Raw genomic sequence first — 18,606 nt, forward strand, 5'->3', positions numbered from 1 at the left:
TAATTCTTGGATGTACTATCTGCATCTGATAGTTTATTGCTTTTTAAGTTATCGTTTTTGGTCCAGTACCTCTTCTTCTGACACCTCGATCTCTGATAGTAGCTCCTCTTTATTACCAGAAAAGAGCAGGTCTGGGTGCGATATCTACCCAACATCCACTGTGGTAAAGACTGATGGAAAAAAATCACTTTGTTTCAGCCCTAATCCATCTATACTCCCCTATGGTTGTGCTGTGATGATGCCAGTCCATGTCAGACATGCAGATGTAGAAATAAATGGTGATTAGCAATCCTTGGTGATCTGTAGGTGACAGAGATATCTGACCATTCGCACTATCCCATCCAGCTGGCCTAATCTCTGCAGAGAATGCAGTTGTATGAATTGGTGCCATGTATATTATTTCTCTATTATATTGCTAATGTGATGTCAGGTTTTGCTGTGGTGTTGCTCAGGGAGAGAGAAAGTGGGGGGTGCACCGAAGTTCAACTGGAGACTTGCTTGTGGCTGTCACAAGTAAAAAGGTTTCTTTTACCAAAGTCTCAGCGCTTAGCTAGCATTTACTCTGCAGAAAATTGTCTTCCAGAGAAGAAGGGAATAATAGATAAATGGTTTCCAAAGGATTTTACCACTGAGTTGCAGATAATAGAGCAGTAGAGTTGGGCTGTATTTTCAAATGCTATTGTGAACACTGGTTATTAAGTTGGTTGAAATACTGTTCCTAAATGTAAGGTATATAATTCAGTGCTCCATTTAAAAACTTAAGACATTGTAAAATGCAGCACTCTGTCACATTCAATTACATCGATCAAGTAGATCAATCAATCATGGATATCAAAGCTGTCAGCTGTAGTCTATGATGGGTTGAAGACCTAAACTAAATGCCTAGCAACCACTAGCATTCTATTTTACAGTGATGATAAGTGATAACCTTACAGTTTATTGTGCCAGTTCTTTTTTCTATAACTGGTTAACTATCTTTTATTGATCCAAGCTGGGAAGACTGTGGTAATATCACAAGTTGAAGAAATTATTTTCTCCTAGGTCAGTGTTTCTTGATTAACTGTTAAAATTAGTCTTTTGTAGATTAAGCAATAATAAAAACACTCAGATAAATGGGAGATATGCAACATTTTCTAACAATAAAAATAGATGAGACTGAGCTATTGTTGAGGTTTACAGTTTTGCAGTCATATAATTTTAAATGTAATTTTTCTTATATCATGTAGAAGTTTGCAGCACTATAGTAAACTTTAAACAAGTACTTGAAGTTTTATATGGTGTTTTAAATATGTTCATGTAACTCTTGGTAACTAGAAGCCACAAACAAAGCCAGCACATTAGAAAATAGTTCTCTAGTTTCATTTAGGACTGTTCTTAAATGAAGATGTCAATGATTAGTTTTAATATTGTAGATAGCTAAATAATCCTTTTCTAAAAATAAGACATACAAACATTTTTAGAAATATTTTTCATCTTCATTCTCTGCTCTCTCTATCAATGGAAGCTGTCATCTCAATAATAAAGCAGAGATATTTGTTTTAAAAAGGCGTGTCTTTGGAAATGAAGTAAGTGAGCTCATACTTAGGTCCAGTGATGGGCTTATTGGTAAAAGGAAACACTGTCTAAAAGGCATATATATTATATCTTACATTTTCTTTCAATGTTGAACATGTTATCTACAGTAATTCTGGTAGCCTGAGAAAAAATTGTAGAGATCCACCTGGAAAGAGATAAGTCCATCCACTGTTTAGAGGATGTGGGGATAGCTTAATGGTAAGAAGTCTATTAGATCCCAGACAAGTGTTTGCTCAGAGTCTCACTTTTGCTTGGTAATATACCATATATGAATATATGGTAAACATGTTTTAGACAATATCCCAATCAAGGTCTTTGGGAGCTCTGCAGAGCATGGGACAGTCTTTGTTTTACTGACAGTCACGACTATCAGACAAGCCTTGTGACCTATGATGGTCCACCACAACAACCTACAGTAATTGCAATGGCATACATCAACCAACAGGGGCAACTTAGAATTCATGGTGATGCCTATGTTCTTGAGCCCCTTTATGGTCATTTGTCTCAAGAAGTAAACATGAGAAGGATTGCTTTATTTGGTACCCCATAACCCGAGGGGAGAGAGAAGTTTTCACTAGTAATTGTTCCCCTTCATCTCATGTTTGTAGAATGGCCTGGTTCACCTTCAGGGACACTCAGGCCCTCACACTTTGCCTGCACTTCCTTGACTCTGAGCATTTCCTGGATTGAGGGAAGGAGTTTAGATATCTGTTTTCCATCTTCATTATTCCTCTGTTACCCAAGATTCTTTGTAGGTTCACATCAAATAAGGTGGATGTGCTTTAGACACCTTATTTCTTTGACCTCCTAGTCCAATCAGTGCTGCAGAGATGGCCCGTTCCCCTTTGAACAGTGATCACCAGCCAAGCTTCCAAGGGCCCTCCTCTCCCCCTGATGGGGAGTTTAGGTGTCAGCTCCTTGCCCAAAGAAAAGCTCCCTTGGACTGCTCTAAGGTGTTTACTCTTACTTCATCTTTTATAACCAGCTCTCACAAAACATATAACTCATAGTAACCCCCAGGGAGTTACCATATTAACCCCTACTGGGTCACCAATTCTCCTAGCTTCAACAAATTACTCATTATCTCTTCTCAACAAAACATTCCAAGTATTTCTAGTCATAATAAATTTATATGTAAGGATCCCCAAATCCAACATCGCTATCCACTTACTCTCTTCTATTCTTATGGTCTGTTAACTCTTTCCCCCTCCTCTCATTCTGATTAGCAAAGCTGCAACCACAGCAATTTGGCCTGGCCTATGAGAACCCTGACAATTATTCCTAGCTATCTGGTGTTCTGCTTTTAATCAATGGTGGCTAAATGCACCCAAAATGGCTGTGGTTTAGTTTAGTTTAGTTCTGGGGTTACAGAGAGAGAGAGATGGTTTCAGCTGCTAGGGTGTGGGCTACCTAAGCAGCTGACCTGGCTTAGGTGCCTAATTCCAGGCAAAGGTTCACACCTGAGGATCCCAAGCCAAGGGTGATGGCTGGCCATCAGTCAAGTTCACCAGGTCAAACTGCTTGAGCACCTTAAGCCCTTCATCTCCTCAGCATTGACTCCTGGCTAGCTTAGGCAGCTCTCCACTCAGAGGACCAGCTTCTGAAAATACCTTCCTGAGGCACCTGTCTCTCCCCATGTCTCATATGGGGAGTCTGGGCACCTAGCTTGGGGGCTGAAAATTCCTCTGGGTATCAGGGCTTCTAGGGGTTACACTTGGCAATGCGAAGTGGATCAACACCTAAATACTTTTTAAGTGTCTGTGCCTATGTCTTATTGATAGCAACTTTTAAGCTTGAAGGGAGTTGTTTTAGATCTTGTTAAAATAAATTCCATGTAAGATAAAGTTAGTTTATACCAAGCCAGCTCTCATTTAGGCTATTTCCCTCACAACTGAGACTTTTTACTTCTATGGTTCAAAGATAGTTGTGGTCTCTAAGACCACCTTAAGCAACTGGCTAGTTGAATATGTTGAATATTGACCAGTATGAATATGACTTAACACCAGTATTGGTAACAGGACACTGCACCAGAAGATTTCCTACTACAGGACAGAGGCCATAACCCTCACAGTCTGCAGGTCACCAGATGGTCTTAACCTCACACATTCATCAACTATTATCTAGTACAGCTCAAGGCCTCCACAGAGACAGATTTCTAGTGCAAGGTACTCCAAGACACCTCTTAAATATGCTTGCCTCCTTGCTGGGGATACTACTTGCTACTTTTATTGAATTCTGATTCTTCCAGTAGAATGGGAGAAGAGGGATGTAATCAGCAGGAGAAATGTACTCACTGGTAAATAAATTTGTCAAGATCCTTCCACTGTCCTGTCCTACAGCTCTCCTTTCTCTCCCACCACCCTCTTCTATGTCTTTCATTCTCTCTTTCCTACTTGGGCTTTTCATTTCCCCCCTTCCCTCTGCTGCTTCTGATGGCATCAGCTGGGCAAGAAAGAAGAAGAGAGGCAAGGGCCCTAGCACTGGGTGGGAGATAAAGAAGGTCAAGGGATCTCCCTTCCTTTGAACGCTTCTACTAATCTAGGATGGGGGGGGAGAAAAGATCCCCCAGAGCTCTCCCTCCCTTCCTTCTTTTTTCCCTTCTGACTTTTGTCCATCTACACACACACAGCACACACTGGAAGGACAGATCGTGTGGCACTGGGGGAGGAAGTGAGAAGAGAGGAGGGAAAGTGAAAGGGAGAGTGCAGGAGAGTGAGAGTAGTGGAGAGGAAGTAATAATGAATGTTGAGAATGGAATGAGGAAGGAAAAGGAAGCAGTGAATGACAGGTTAGACTGAGGGAGGAGAGGAAGGAATGGGAGTTGGATAGACTGCATTCACAGGTTTGAAATAAACTTAAGCTTGAGTCACCATTTGTTCTACTCACAAATTTAAAGGGAACATTTAAAGGGAAAAAAATTAAAGGGAACATAAGTTGGTGTAAACAAACAAAAATTGAATACTATGAATTTTAGATCTCAGTTTTATTTTTTATTAAGAATTTCAAACTCATTTATTCAGTCTGAAAACTTTGAAAGACTGACCATTTGACCTGGCCTAGTATTTCACAAATATTAGTTATTTCATTAACATATTAACCTTTGGCAGGACCTTCCTACAGCTCTGCAGTGGATTTCATACTTGCAAAGTGCTACCAGAGATATGCTTAAACACCTGGAGAGTCATGCACATTTTCTGCTACTATCTGGACTTTTAGTTAATGTTAAGATATTAGGATGTCATCTGACTTAAAATTAATAAGACCCTATTTCTGGTTCTTATTGATACATGCAATGCTATGTGAGCTACAGTAACTGTGATAATCACTGAGCATAATCCACATGATAAAGTTCAGCACAAAACCCAGTTTAATAAATGTCAACTATGCCAACTGCATCAATCAAAATGGAAATGTCACGTTTGTCCCAAGAATTTATCATTCATACATGTCATTTCTGAAAAAATGGTCCTGGATATCTGATGGGACTGCAATTATATTAATGCTTTTCATACAAAGCATAGGCAAAATTACACAGATCAATCTGTTAATTAAATAGCATGTAAATACCTTGTTTATAGGTATGAGGATTGTAACATGCTTAAAGGAATTTTGTGAATATAATTGCATGGCAGTTTAAGATACTTTTGTTCTAAGAAAACAGTTGTCACATTGAATTTCATTTCCCTTTCCTTGTTAAGATTATAGAAAAGGTTGTGGAAACACAAATCTCCTAGGATCTAGACTTTCAAAATAATGATTTCTTAATATTTTGCTTTACATACATTTATTATGTATTATAATTTTTGTTTTGACTTTCTTGTCTTCCATGCAGACTCAAATATTTTATTCTCTGGTAAATGGTTAGATTAATGTTCTCCAGTGGATTGTTTTCCCTTCTCTAATGATGACACTTAAATCCCACTAGATGGTGCTGTAGACCTGTTGAGAAATATCCGAGGTCATAAATAGCTGTTTGCGTTAGACTTATTGAATGGCTAATGTAACCAATAGACACTGAAACATCTGGAAAGCAGTATTGATTGGGTGTTGCTGTACTATGTGAAAATGAGAAGACGCTGCTCTACAGTTTACCTAGTAATTACTAAGGTTAAAATCTTCAGTATAGCAGCCAGTCTGAGTAGCCAGGCCAGGCACTGGGCTGATGTAGTGAGTGGCCATGGAGTAACTTGGAGCCTCCTGCAGTCTTTTCTCCCTCGTCCCCTCCCTCTCCCTCATAGAAGTGCAGGACTGGAAGAGACCTTGAGACATCCTCTAGTCCAGTCCCCTGCACTCAAGGAAGAACTACGTAATAACTAGACCATTCACTGGGTATAACTAGATATAACTAAATGTGGCACAAGACAGGGAAAATCAACACAGTGGTAAGTTCTCCAACCCACCATGCCCTGACCCCTTTGCTCTGAAGCTCAACTAACACAAGTTTCTTGAAAGAATTTATAATTAGGTTAATAGTAATCCTTTATACCGCCTTAGTGCGTTGCCTTTCTAGATCTCAAAGTGCTTTACAAAAATGTGTATCATTTTCCAGATAGGGTTACCTGAGGCAGGGGATTTAAAGCCACTTGCCTCAGAAGTACTATGATTTGATTGATAAGACATCAGACTTCCACAGCAGAAATGAAGATTCTATTCCAAGGAAACTTCCTATGTGACTTTGGACAAGTCAGCCCCTTTGTACCTCAGTTACCTCATCTATGAAGGAATTGATAATATACATCTCTTAGGGATGGAGGCATAAGGCTCTGAGTGCGCTAAATAAGGTTGTAAAGTGCAAAAAGTTAAGACCAGTCAGTAGAAGTATATACTCACCTGAGGAAAGTTACTCACCTGAGTGACTCTGAGGCAAATGTTGCCTCTTTTCTATGGTTGTATAGTACCCAGTACAATAGAGCCCCAATTCCAATGGGGGCCTTTGGGCTACACCATAATATAAATATTTACTAATACTACTAATAATAATCGTTAATAATAAGCACTTACAGAATGAGGCCCTAGTTCACATTGCTTTTTAGTACCGAAATATGGTCATGGTGTAACACAATAACCAAATTAGGAGAATAATTTTTTAAAAGTGAAAATAATGAGAGTGGATATATTATTTTACCCAACAGCACATTAGTTTTTTTCTAGAGGCATTAGCTGTAAACATTTGTTTAATCCTGTTTTCACTGGGTATCGCTTGGACCCAAAGACTGTTCAGTCTGTAGACCAGGAAAATTAACATTAACCAGAGAAGAGGACAAATACATATTTGGTATATTATGGAAGGCTACAATTAAACTAAAATAGTTAAATGTACAAGTGTTACCATTGGTCCATTCAGACAGACCTCTCTAGCTAGTTTGTCTCTGTTGCCCGCTTTAAATTCTATTCATTCAGCATAATTAAATCTTAGCTATCACAGTTCCATCTCCTTCCATATAAATAACCCACCCTCCCCAAACACAAAATAAAATAATGAAACGTGTATCAACCATCTTTCTACATCTGTTTCCTCTCTCATTTGTGCATTGTGTCCCTGTTCCAAAGAACTTTGTGTCATATATAGTTGTTCAGTATCTAATATAATAAGGCCTCTAGGTGCTTTTGCAAAACAAACTAATAACAATACGATCTACTTTCTTTTACATAAACATTACTCCTTCCTCCACCATTTAGAGCATAAAAAAATTGGGAGGGTGGGTAGGACTCACATCCCAGTCAGGTCTCTCCCTACTTATTGATTCCAGAGAAGATTCACTGTAACCTGAGCTGATTCTTGATTTTTAAAGGCTAAAGTTAATTTTATGTTATGTACAACAAGCTATACTCAAAATGAAACAAACAATGGCTTTGTACAACTGGACTTGTCAACTAGTACATCTTAATTTTACCATTTAAGGCATACTCTACACTATTTACAATATTTCACTAGAAATGCATTAAAAGATATTTCACATTATGTTAATCTTTAATATGAACTTAAGTGAATCTAAATATGGGTGTGCATTTATGTTGTCTTTTACAAGTTCAAAAAGAACATTGTTTGCAGGCTAGAGTTACAAGTTTCCTCACCACTACATGATGCCCCTGGAAGATATTCAGTACTTTACATGTTGCTTGTAAAATGCCTGCTCTAGCTATAGTGACACTAAAAGCTACCCAGTGCTTAGAAAATCTCATTAAGATTTTTTAAATATGAGACAAGTTTGCACAGATTATATTTACAACAGAATGAAATTAATAATTTAACCAGGTAAATATTGTTTCATTTTATGATAAATGCTATTTGTAATAATTTCACATTAACTTGCAAAGCCCCTTTTTGGTTTTTGAAGCATTTATAGTCACTGGAGTAAAATTACTGTGATTTGTAACTCTGCCTGTGAGGAAGGAGAGTTGCCATCAGTAACAACAACAGCAACAAGTTAAATTAGTTCTTTATGACTGAAATGTACCCTAGTGTGACTGGCCCTGGCTGTGAGATATACTTTGGCACCAGTGAAGTTCCATAAGGAGGGCTGCTCAGGGGAGAGGCCAGTCTGAACAATTTCTGCATCCCTTGTGCACACTGAGGATATAAAGGATGCAATTCTGCCTTTTGTATTAAATGGGAGTTTTCCTTGTATATGGATTTAGAATTTCTCAAGCTCAAGGGTTGTCACTCGTTAGTATTCACTGGGTTGTAACCCACCTCAGAAAGTTTGGCAAGTGAAACAAGGAAGTGATGCCATGGCACCACCACACCAGTCCATGGAGCTGGCCAGCTGCAGAGGGTAGCTCAAGCTGCACCCTCATATAAGGTGGCACAGTTGGCACACTTCCCCACTGCACATTGGAGAGCTTTGGGAAGCTGGAGTGGTGCAAGGCTCCACCTCACCCAACATGCCCCAGCTTGTTTATCAGTGTGTGATGCTGGAAATATTAAAAATGTAATACACATATATTACAAGTGAAAATACTAAAATGCTACCTCTGAGAACTAGGAGAGTTTGTGCCTAATGCTCTAATTGTAGCAATGTATTTCATATTTCAAATAGAAAGAAATAGGGGTAACTATGGATAGTGAAGTGATATGTGTAGCATAATCCCAATAGAAATCACTTATTGAAAATAAAGTTGTAATGTAACATTGTAAATATGACAGAAGCAAAGATTCTAGCTGTTTGTCACATCGTAGGGCATAATCCAGAATAATGAGTAAATGTGTCACCCCTGCCCTGTAACCTGGGGTGCCCTTTGCAATGCCTTGCTGCTGTAGCCTCCAACCTGGACTGCTCACAGCCTCCATCACGTAAGTCACGCCTAACCACATCTGTATGTGCAGTCAGATCTTGGCTCTTGCCAGCCTGAGTTATGATGTAGGGTTACCCTGACACACTTCCAGTCCCGGCTCTTTCCCCAGAAATGTGTGTCGTGTGCTGCCCAGCCCTCTCCTGAACAGTACAAACATACAGTATTAAGTCTGTTATTCCTTTCAGTGAATAATATGCCAGCTCATAATTTTACATAGAGTACCCAGACACTCCAATTTAAACACACAACTAAATAAAACAGTAAAACAAGTTTATTCACTACAACGAGAGAGATTTTAAGTGAGTATAAGTAATGACACATAAGTCAGAAATGGTTACAAGAAAAAATAAAGCATTTACTACTTAAGAAACTATCTTAGTTGCAAAGCAAACTTTCTGACCACATGCTCCAGCAGATTACTGACCAAACTCTCAGGTCAGGACCCTACTCCACACCCCCATCAGAGTCCAACAGCTGTTTTCCTTTGTCTTTTTAGGTGCAATGTTAGAGACAGGCAGGGAGAGAGAGGAGGGCAGGGAGAGAGGGCTATCTGCCCCTTCTTTTTATAGCCCGGCCTGTGAGAAGCATTTCCAGCTGGGAGCAAGGCAACAGACAGTGTGGTGAAGAAAGGAAACTCCACACTATTTCTTTGCTTAGATGTAGATTTTTGTCACTGCCCCTTCCTTGCCAGAGAATGGCCACTTAGCAGGTAATGGTCCATCAGCTTTGATCTGGCTGAGCTGTCAGCTTGCCCTTTGTCTCTGAGGAACTGGTTTAGCCACTCCCCAGACTTATCTGGAAAACACACTTCAGTCATGATTTCTGTTTATGTTCATAACTTTACATGTAATGTTGCTATGTGCATTTTGCCATGACATTATTGATCAGAAAGTTATGAGTTTTTAAATGATATCTCACGAGGCATACCTTGTACCAACATTATTACAGTAGTGTGTAGAGTGTGAACGCAGGTATAATCTGTCACACTGTAAAATAAGCATCTTGACATTCAAGGAATATTTTGCTTATTTTTATAACTATAATGATGTTGAATCGTACATAAAAGGTTGTTACAAGGAGATGGGGGAAAAAATGTTCTTCTTAACTGCTGAGGATAGGACAAGAAGCAATGGGCTTAAGTTGCAGCAAGAGAGTTTTAAGTTGGACATTAGGAAAAACTTCCTAACTGTCAGGGTGGTTCAGCACTGGAATAAACTGTCCAGGGATGTTGTGGAATCTCCATCATTGGAAATTTTTAAGAGCAGATTAGACAAATACCTGCCAGGGATGGTCTAGATAATATTTAGTCCTGCCATGGGTACTGGGGACTGGACTAGATGACCTCTTGAGGTCCCTTCCAGTCCTATGATTCTGTGATAATTAAAATGAACTGCATCAGGCATTCTGAACTGCTTGGTGGTTCAGATGTTTGTAACAGGGATCTTTTACGCAGGGCACCAACCAGGAAAAAAAAGGCGTGCTCTATGAAGTGACAGCACAAAAGGAAATCTGTATTTGCTGTTGTTTAGCAACCATGTGTGGAGGGGCCATTTTTTGCTATTGCCTTAACTAGATGTGACAGGAAAATAGATGTGAGATTAATATCAGAGGGTATTGATTATTTTGAAAAGACGTGAGAAAAGAAGCATACAATTTGGTAGCTCTTGAAAGAGGGAATGTTGGAGAAAGTGAGAATGCGGTGGTTGGCTAGGTATTAATGTACTGTACAAAAAGTGATTCTTCTAAGAATGACAAAATCCTATGCCATATCTCTGGTTTTTCTGAGTGTCTCTTCAAAACAATCTTTTGATATTATTCAGTCTGTTATTATTTCTGTGTCAACTCTTAATTACAATAATATTTTTAAAGTCCCTTTGTGGTTTCTATGCAACACTAATACAAATTCCAAGCAAAACTATGTTTTAATGAACTTGTTAAATGGATATCTGCCAGGTTAAATGAACAGTGGCCAGAGGACTAATATAACAACTAATTACAAGACTAATCAAGGTATTAATGACGCATTCAGTTCTAGTACAATCCAAAAAGAGACATGTTAAGCAAATCCATGAGTTCAGTCTAAGATGTCAAAAATATTTAATATATGAAAAAGGAATATACATTAGCATATACAAAATAATTTAAAAGTCAAATTTGCAGGCTGATTTATTTACTCTTACTTTCACAGCCATGATAAGTGTTCACACAAATTAGTCAAACTATTGAATGTTTTTGTGCACTCAACTGAGTACCTAACTTCTTTAAAAATCTGATCCACGGTTCCTGAGACTTCCCTGACCTGAACATTCTTCCCTCTATAGCAGCAGACATTCCACCCCCACCCCTGTTTTTTTGGTTGACCTGGCTATTTTGCGGGGGTGGGGGCAACTCTGGCTGGCTGCTGAAGGGTGGGAATGGGTGGCAGTGGTGCAAGCAGGCTTTTTCAGGGTGACTGTCAAACTATTCTTACTGGTTGCCTTTAGGTGGATGATGGAGAGATGGTTGAGACAGGGCTGTGTTGCTCTTGCAGCTGGCATGTTCAAGGTGAGATAGACAGTTGTCCTGGGAAGAGAAAAGCTGGTGATATTTTCTGTGTGGATGTGTGCTTGGCTGAAAGAGAGATGCTAGTGTTGGTGACAGATCACTGGACTCTAATGGTGCTTGAAAGTAGGGTTGCTAGTACATACTGACAGACAGAGAAGACTGGTGCTGTTGGGTGGTGTGGGAAAAGAAGAGTGGCCTCTAGGCTGCTAATCCCCTTTGCTGTCCTATCAATTCTTGTATCTCATTACCATCTTAATTTTTAAATTACAAGTAATTTGTAATTTATTCTCCTGTTGATGCCCAAGTGAATTCGGTGCTATGCAATATCCTTATCTTCTTTTCAAATTAATTATTTCCAAGTCTACACATATATTCTGTTAATGATTTAAGAATTTAAACATTTTATCTTTGTTTTAAAGCATTTTACTCATCGTATCTAATTTCAAATGATCTCAGAAACTTTTGGAACAGAATAGCATTAATTATACATCATAAACATACAATAAATTTTATTTTCCATTCTGTTCTCCATTTAAACTAAATCCTTTATAGAATTTAAGAATATAGTTACAACATTTAAAAAAATGAAAGAAGGAGAATAAGTAAGTGAAATATCAATGGTTAATAGGGCTAAGCACAATAAGAAGGCATTTTAATCATTAGGAACAAAAACAACAAAATGCCATTGGTCAGGTATAGGTCCATTGCTACATGCAATAGTAAAATTATAAATAGTGATGCAGAAAAGGCAGAAATGTTCAACAGACATTTGAAATGAAGCAGGATGATATATCCATACCATATGATGTGGATGGAATAGATAGTTTACCATCTGTAACAAAGGAAGATATGAAGCAACATCTGCTAAAATTAAATGTAAGCAAAGTCAGGATGAGCTCTACCCTGACATCTGGTGGTGAGTTGTGGCAGGTTCTGGAAAAGAACTTCAGGGGCTGATCTCATTTGCATAGGCACACCCACCCCGCCTAGATGGTCACTTTGGCTGCTGTAGGAGCCCCAGTTTCTCTGTTATTGGGGCAGGAAGAATAAACTGTTGTTATCCTGATTATGTGAATCAAGGACAAGGGAACATTACTTGGCCTTTTGTTATGATGGAGGGACTCGCCATCAACTTCACAGCACTTGCTAGGCAAGGGTCATGGGTTCCAAAACCCAGTGAATTGAGAGAGGCTGGGGATAGGAATTAATATGTGGTGGTATGGGCCCCCTGGTAAGGGCCTTATGTGCTAATTGCACTTCTTCATCTTTTTACTGTGGAATATCAGAGCTAATTTTGATTCCATTAGGAGTCTAGTTACAGGTTGCTGAGCTGAATTCACTTTGGGCCAGTGGTGCACCAGTACTGAGGCTCCCCTTCTACAAGCTGAAATCACTAAAGAGCTAAAATTATGAAGAGCTGAAGTCACTGTGTTAAGTAGTGGGCGGGGGGAGCTGAAGATATATTGTGGGATGGTTGGAGCTGCTCACGGGATGGCTGGTGGAGCAGAGCAGAGTGGAGTGGCTGGTGGAGCGGAGCAGGTCATGGGACTGCTGGAGTAGCTCATGGACAGCTGGTGGAGCGGAGCTGAGTGGCTGGCAGAGCAGAGTGGAGCGGAGCCCCACAGAGTGGTGGGGCAGTCGGCTTTGGACCACGTAAGGTGCCCCTTAACCGCCCCCCCCCATTTCCACCCAGGCTAGGAGGTGAAACTCTGCAGATAAACTTTTGAACTCTGGGGCTGCACTCACCAGGGACAGAGACTTTTGGGTTGTTGGACTTTGGGGACTTTGGGTGACTTTTGGGTTGCTGGACTCAAGAACCAAAGGGAAAGGACATGGCCCAATTTGCTTGCGGTGGGTTTTTGCTCATGGTTTGTGTTATGAATCCTGTTGGTGGTGTTTCCCCAACATAATGCCACATTGTTTCTCTCTGTTATTAAAAGGCTTTTGCTACACTCAGACTCTGTGCTTGTGAGAGGAGAAGTATTGCCTCCTAGAGGCACCCGGGGAGGGTGGTATATATTTGTCCCAGGTCACTGGGTGGGGGCTCGAGCTGGTTTTGCATTGCGTTATTGGAACGGAACCCCTAGATACTGAACCTAGCCCTGGTTGCTGCCAACTCTGATGGGCAGAAGGGTTACATAAATATCAATAGATCTAGATAACTTACACCCAAGAGTCTTAAACGAACTAGCTGAGGAGCTCTCTGAACCACTAATGTTAGATTTTAACAAATCTTGGAAAACTGGGGAAATTCCAAAGGATCAGAGGACTCCCAACATAGTTCCAATATTTTAAATGGGTAAAAGGGAAAAATAAACAAGTTAGCCTGACACCAGTCTCAGGTAAGATAATGTAATGGTTAATTTGGGACTTTATTAACAAATAAAATAATGCCAAGTAGCATGATTTCATGGAAGGTAGATCTTGTCAGACAAACCAGCTGACTTTTTTTTTTTTGACAAGATTACAAGTCTGGTTAATAAATGCAACTAGTTGGCATAGTATACTTGGATTTCTCCAGGGTATTTGACTTAATACAACATGACATTTTTGTTGAAAAACTTGCATCATATGGAATGAGCAGGGAATTTATAAAATGAATTAAACTGGCTGATTGACAGATCTCAAAGTTAGAGCAGGCTGAATTTTTTTAGTTAACAGTTTATTTGCCAAAAAAATGCAGTTTTGGGTCGACCCAAAAATATTAGTGAATTTGTGCAGTTTCCTGAGTAGTTTCAACCTAACTAGAAAATCAAAATGTTTTTGGCAATGTCAAAATGAAATGGCTCATTTTGACATTATTGAAAGATGTTGATTTTTTGGGCTGGAGTCACAAAACAGGCAGAGGAGATTGTGCCATCCTCTTATAAACTCTAATCCAATGATTAAGGCACCACTTGGGATGTGGGTAGAAGACCTGGGTTCAATTTCCCACTTTGCCTCAAGTGAAGAAGGGATTTGAATTTACATCTCTCACATTGCAGGAGAATGCAAACAGACAAAAGGTTTAAAACAAACATAAGGAAGTACTTCTTCACACAACACATAGTCAACCTGTGGAACTCATTGCCAGGGGATGTTGTGACAAAACTATAATAGGGTTCAAAAAAGAACTAGATAAGTTCATGGAGGATAGGTTCACCAATAGCTATTAGTGCAAGCCCATGCTCGCTGAGTGTCCCTTGCCTCTGTGAGAAGCTGGGAGTGGATGATGGGATGGGTCACTCGACTGCCTGTTCTGTTCATTCCCTCTGAAGCATCTGGCATTGGCCACTGTTGGAAGACAGGATACTGGGCTAGATGGACCATGGGTTTGACCCAGTATGGCCATTCTTATGTTAGTGCCCTACCCCATGGCCATAGACTATTCTGGTGTAGGTTATTCTCAGTCTCTCCTATTGAAGCTGTTCCACTTTATATAAATAAATAGTCATTGGAGCAGGGACTTGAACTTGGGTCTCTCTGCCTAGATAAGTACTCTAACCACTGGACTGTCAAATCATTCGGAGTCTCTTTTTCTGGGCCAATGACTTGAATAGACTTGGAGTCTTTAAGATGAGCTTAGATACCTTTCTGAAAGATATGCTCTAATTCAACTTCTGGGAGAAATTCTACAGTGTGTGTGGGGAGGAGAATGCAGCTGGGCTGGATATTTCCTGGTGGTGTCTTTTGACCTTGGAATCTTTGACTTTGTGAGTCACCCTGTTCATCCCTTTCTTTCATGGACCATGGGAAGAACAACACTGCCTGAATGGCCCTCAGCATGTTCACAATACTTTCAGGTCTGCAGTAAGACAATAACTATAATCACATCTCATGCTTCAGGACTTCAAATCGGTCACCTGTAGGGGTCAGGAAGGAATTATTTTCCATAATGCACAATTGCCTAGATGTATTCGGGGTTTTCTTTTTACCTTCTTCTGAAGCATCAGGGACTAGCCACAGCTGGAGATGGGGCAATAGATGGAAAGCATCATCTGAGGTGCTACAGAGAATCCTCTTTTTTTAGATACCTGATTGGTGTGTCCTGTTCACATGCTCATGGTTAACTGATCACATTTGGCATTGGGAGTGGATTTTTCCCCATGTCAGATTGGCAGGAACCTGGAAGAATTTTCATCTTCCTCTGCACCATGGGGTATGAATCACCTGCGAGGACCATCTGGATATATCTCATCTAATCAATTCCCTGATATTGCAGGGTGTGACACTATGCCCCATATTCTTCATAGAAAGAACAGGAGTACTTGTGGCACCTTAGAGACTAACCAATTTATTTGAGCATAAGCTGTAGCTCACAAAAGCTTATGCTCAAATAAATTGGTTAGTCTCTAAGGTGCCACAAGTACTCCTTTTCTTTTTGCAAATGCAGACTAACATGGCTGTTACTCTGAAATTCTTCATAGAGATATGCTTATTAGATGAATATGGCATAATTAAGATGTATTTTATGCAAGATGGGTCATGTGAGGTATCATTGGAAAGGTTATGATTTACTGAATGTGATTATCCAATTTATATACATATATAACTTCTGTATCTGAAGTTAGGAATATTGACTATGTAACAATTATAACTGTGTTTTCACAAGGGGAACACCCACCAGACAGTAGGCAAACGGCCTGGATGGGCCATTAGGAAGGACAATTGGACTTTGAAGATGCTAATTTCCCACCTTCCTGAGAAGCTTCCTGGGATGCTGCTTTGACACTACAGGGTCATATGGTCATGTCACCTGGTACTGGACACCATCTTGGCCTGCTGGTATTTTTCCACTAGGACGGGGTTGGGGTCAAACTGGGAAACAAAAGATTCCTGCCATATGCAAATCCTATTTAAGACTGGGGAGTGATTTAATCTAAGTTCATTCTTCACTGAATCCCCACCCAAAATGACTGCTGGAAATATCTACAAAACAAAGGGGAAGGAGGGAAGTGCAGGGTGCAGGAGGGGTTCAGGGTGTGGGCTCCGGCCTGGTGCCAACTACCTAGAGCGGCTCCAGGGTGGCAGTGGCATGCATCGGGGCCAGGGCAGGTTCTCTGCCTGCCCTGGCCCCGCTCCGCTCCAGGAAGCAGCTGGAAACATGTCCCTGGGATGGGGGGGGGGGGGAGGACTCCATGTGCTGCTCTTGCCGCTCCTCTAGGTACCTCCCCCAAAGCTCCCATTGGCCACGTTTCCCCATTCCTGGCCAATGGGAGCTGCGGGGGGTGGACCCTGGAAGTGAGAGCAATGCACAGAGCCCTCTGCCCTCCCCCCACCCCCAGGGTTCACAGGGACATGGTTCCGGCTGCTTCAGGGAGCGGCGTGGGACTCGCGGTGCCAAGGGGGGCAATCCCACAGGCTGGATCCGATACACAGGCTGTAGTTTGCCCACCCCTGGCCTGAGGTGGGTAGGGGGGCACGGGGAGCTTGGCGGGCCGCACAAAAGAACCCCGCAGGCCACGTGTTTGAGACCCCTGGTCTATTCCAACTAAAAGTTACTGAGCTCAGTATAGGGATATCTGAGTTAAATGTAATGGCCTTTAGCATACAAGAATTCAGATCAGATGACTGAATGGTTCCTTCTGGTTTAAACTCTATGCAACTATAAATTGGCATACAGGTATGGGAGAAAATGTTTCCAGTTGAGTTTTTAACATAAACAAAAAAAAGTCTATAAAACAAACAATGAGGAGTCCGATGGCACTTTAAAGACTAACAGATTTATTTGAGCATAAGCTTTCATGAGTAAAAAACCCCACTTCTTTAGATGCATAAATCTGTTAGTCTTTAAGGTGCCACCAGACTCCTTGTTGTTTTTGTGGATACAGACTAACACTGCTACCCCTTTGATACTATAGAACAGAGAGATATAAAAAGATACTACAGTCAAAACAATGTTACAGAATAAGACAATGCCCTGGCTTTAAAAAGAAAGCATTTTTACACACTATTCCTCATTAAATTTATTCTGAGTCAGGCCTTAGTGAAAAAGCTGAAGTCCAGAAAATCTCAATCATATTTAGTAACTTTCCTACAGCTGTTAGTTTAAAATTGTTGTTGGTATGATCAAGCAGACACATGTGGCCCTCCTACAATAAATTGGAAATAATTTAAATCAAGCAAGTCACTCTTAAGTATGCTATCAACATAGGTAAAAGAAAAATTGAACAAATATAGCACTGCTGGTGATACAAGAACAAAATTATAGAGCAAGCCTTGGAAAGACATATTAATTACTATTAGTTTTGGGAGGAGCTCAAAGAAATGATAAAGAGGATACTATATAAATTGAAAACTTACTTTAAAGAACTAGGGTCCAGAATCTCTTGCTCACTGATACTGGATTGCATATAAAAATAATAAATAAAAAGTAGATATTCCCACCTACTGTAGTCTGAAAGTCTTAAAGTATTTTTTTTTTCAAACAAATTGTATTTGGCCCACACAGTTTCCTATAAATTCTAAGGTGCTCCCTTCTTGCAAGGTCTGGTCCATTCTTCCACTTTTGGATGAAGAGTGTGCAGTGTACCTGCTGTTCACCTTGGTTACAATTAATTCCATAGCTGCCAACACTAGAAGCCTAAAAACAAGGCCCCTTGGGGAGGGAAAAGTTTGCCACTGTAATACATTGGACTGAGGAGAGCTTTGTGAGTAAATAGTAATTGTTTTTGCTACCACATAGGGAACATTCATCCTAACTACAGACAAGGTGCATGTATGAATAGTATCAGCTTAATAACAGTGGGACTTTTATAGTGCCTTCTGTCCATGAATCTCAAGCTACATTATGAACATAAATGAATTAAGTCTCACTAAGCACCTGTGACCATTTTGCAAGTGAGGAGACTGAGGCCATGTCTATGCTACAAGGCTTGCCACGGTGTCATCGCAATTTAATTGGCATAAAGCCACCACAGTTAGTGTATTGCTTGTGCATGTGCACACTTGTCTCCTTGAGTTGGTACTGCACATATTCACCAGGAGTGCTTGTGTCAATACACAGTTCAATGGACCATGAGTAAGTATCCCCAGGTGAAACCCGCCAATGTTCAGCTCATTGTTTTTTGGATAGTTTTGGCAATGCATGGTGGGGCAAAAACAAATCATACATGGGTGACTAGGAGCAAGGAGTCAACTTCCCATAATCCAATGTTCTCCATCCCATAACACCATCTCTAGTCCACAATTTTTGTGCCTATTTTCAATTTC

The sequence above is a fragment of the Lepidochelys kempii genome, chromosome 2 (assembly GCF_965140265.1).
Source record: "Lepidochelys kempii isolate rLepKem1 chromosome 2, rLepKem1.hap2, whole genome shotgun sequence".
In the NCBI taxonomy this organism is placed as follows: domain Eukaryota; kingdom Metazoa; phylum Chordata; order Testudines; family Cheloniidae; genus Lepidochelys; species Lepidochelys kempii.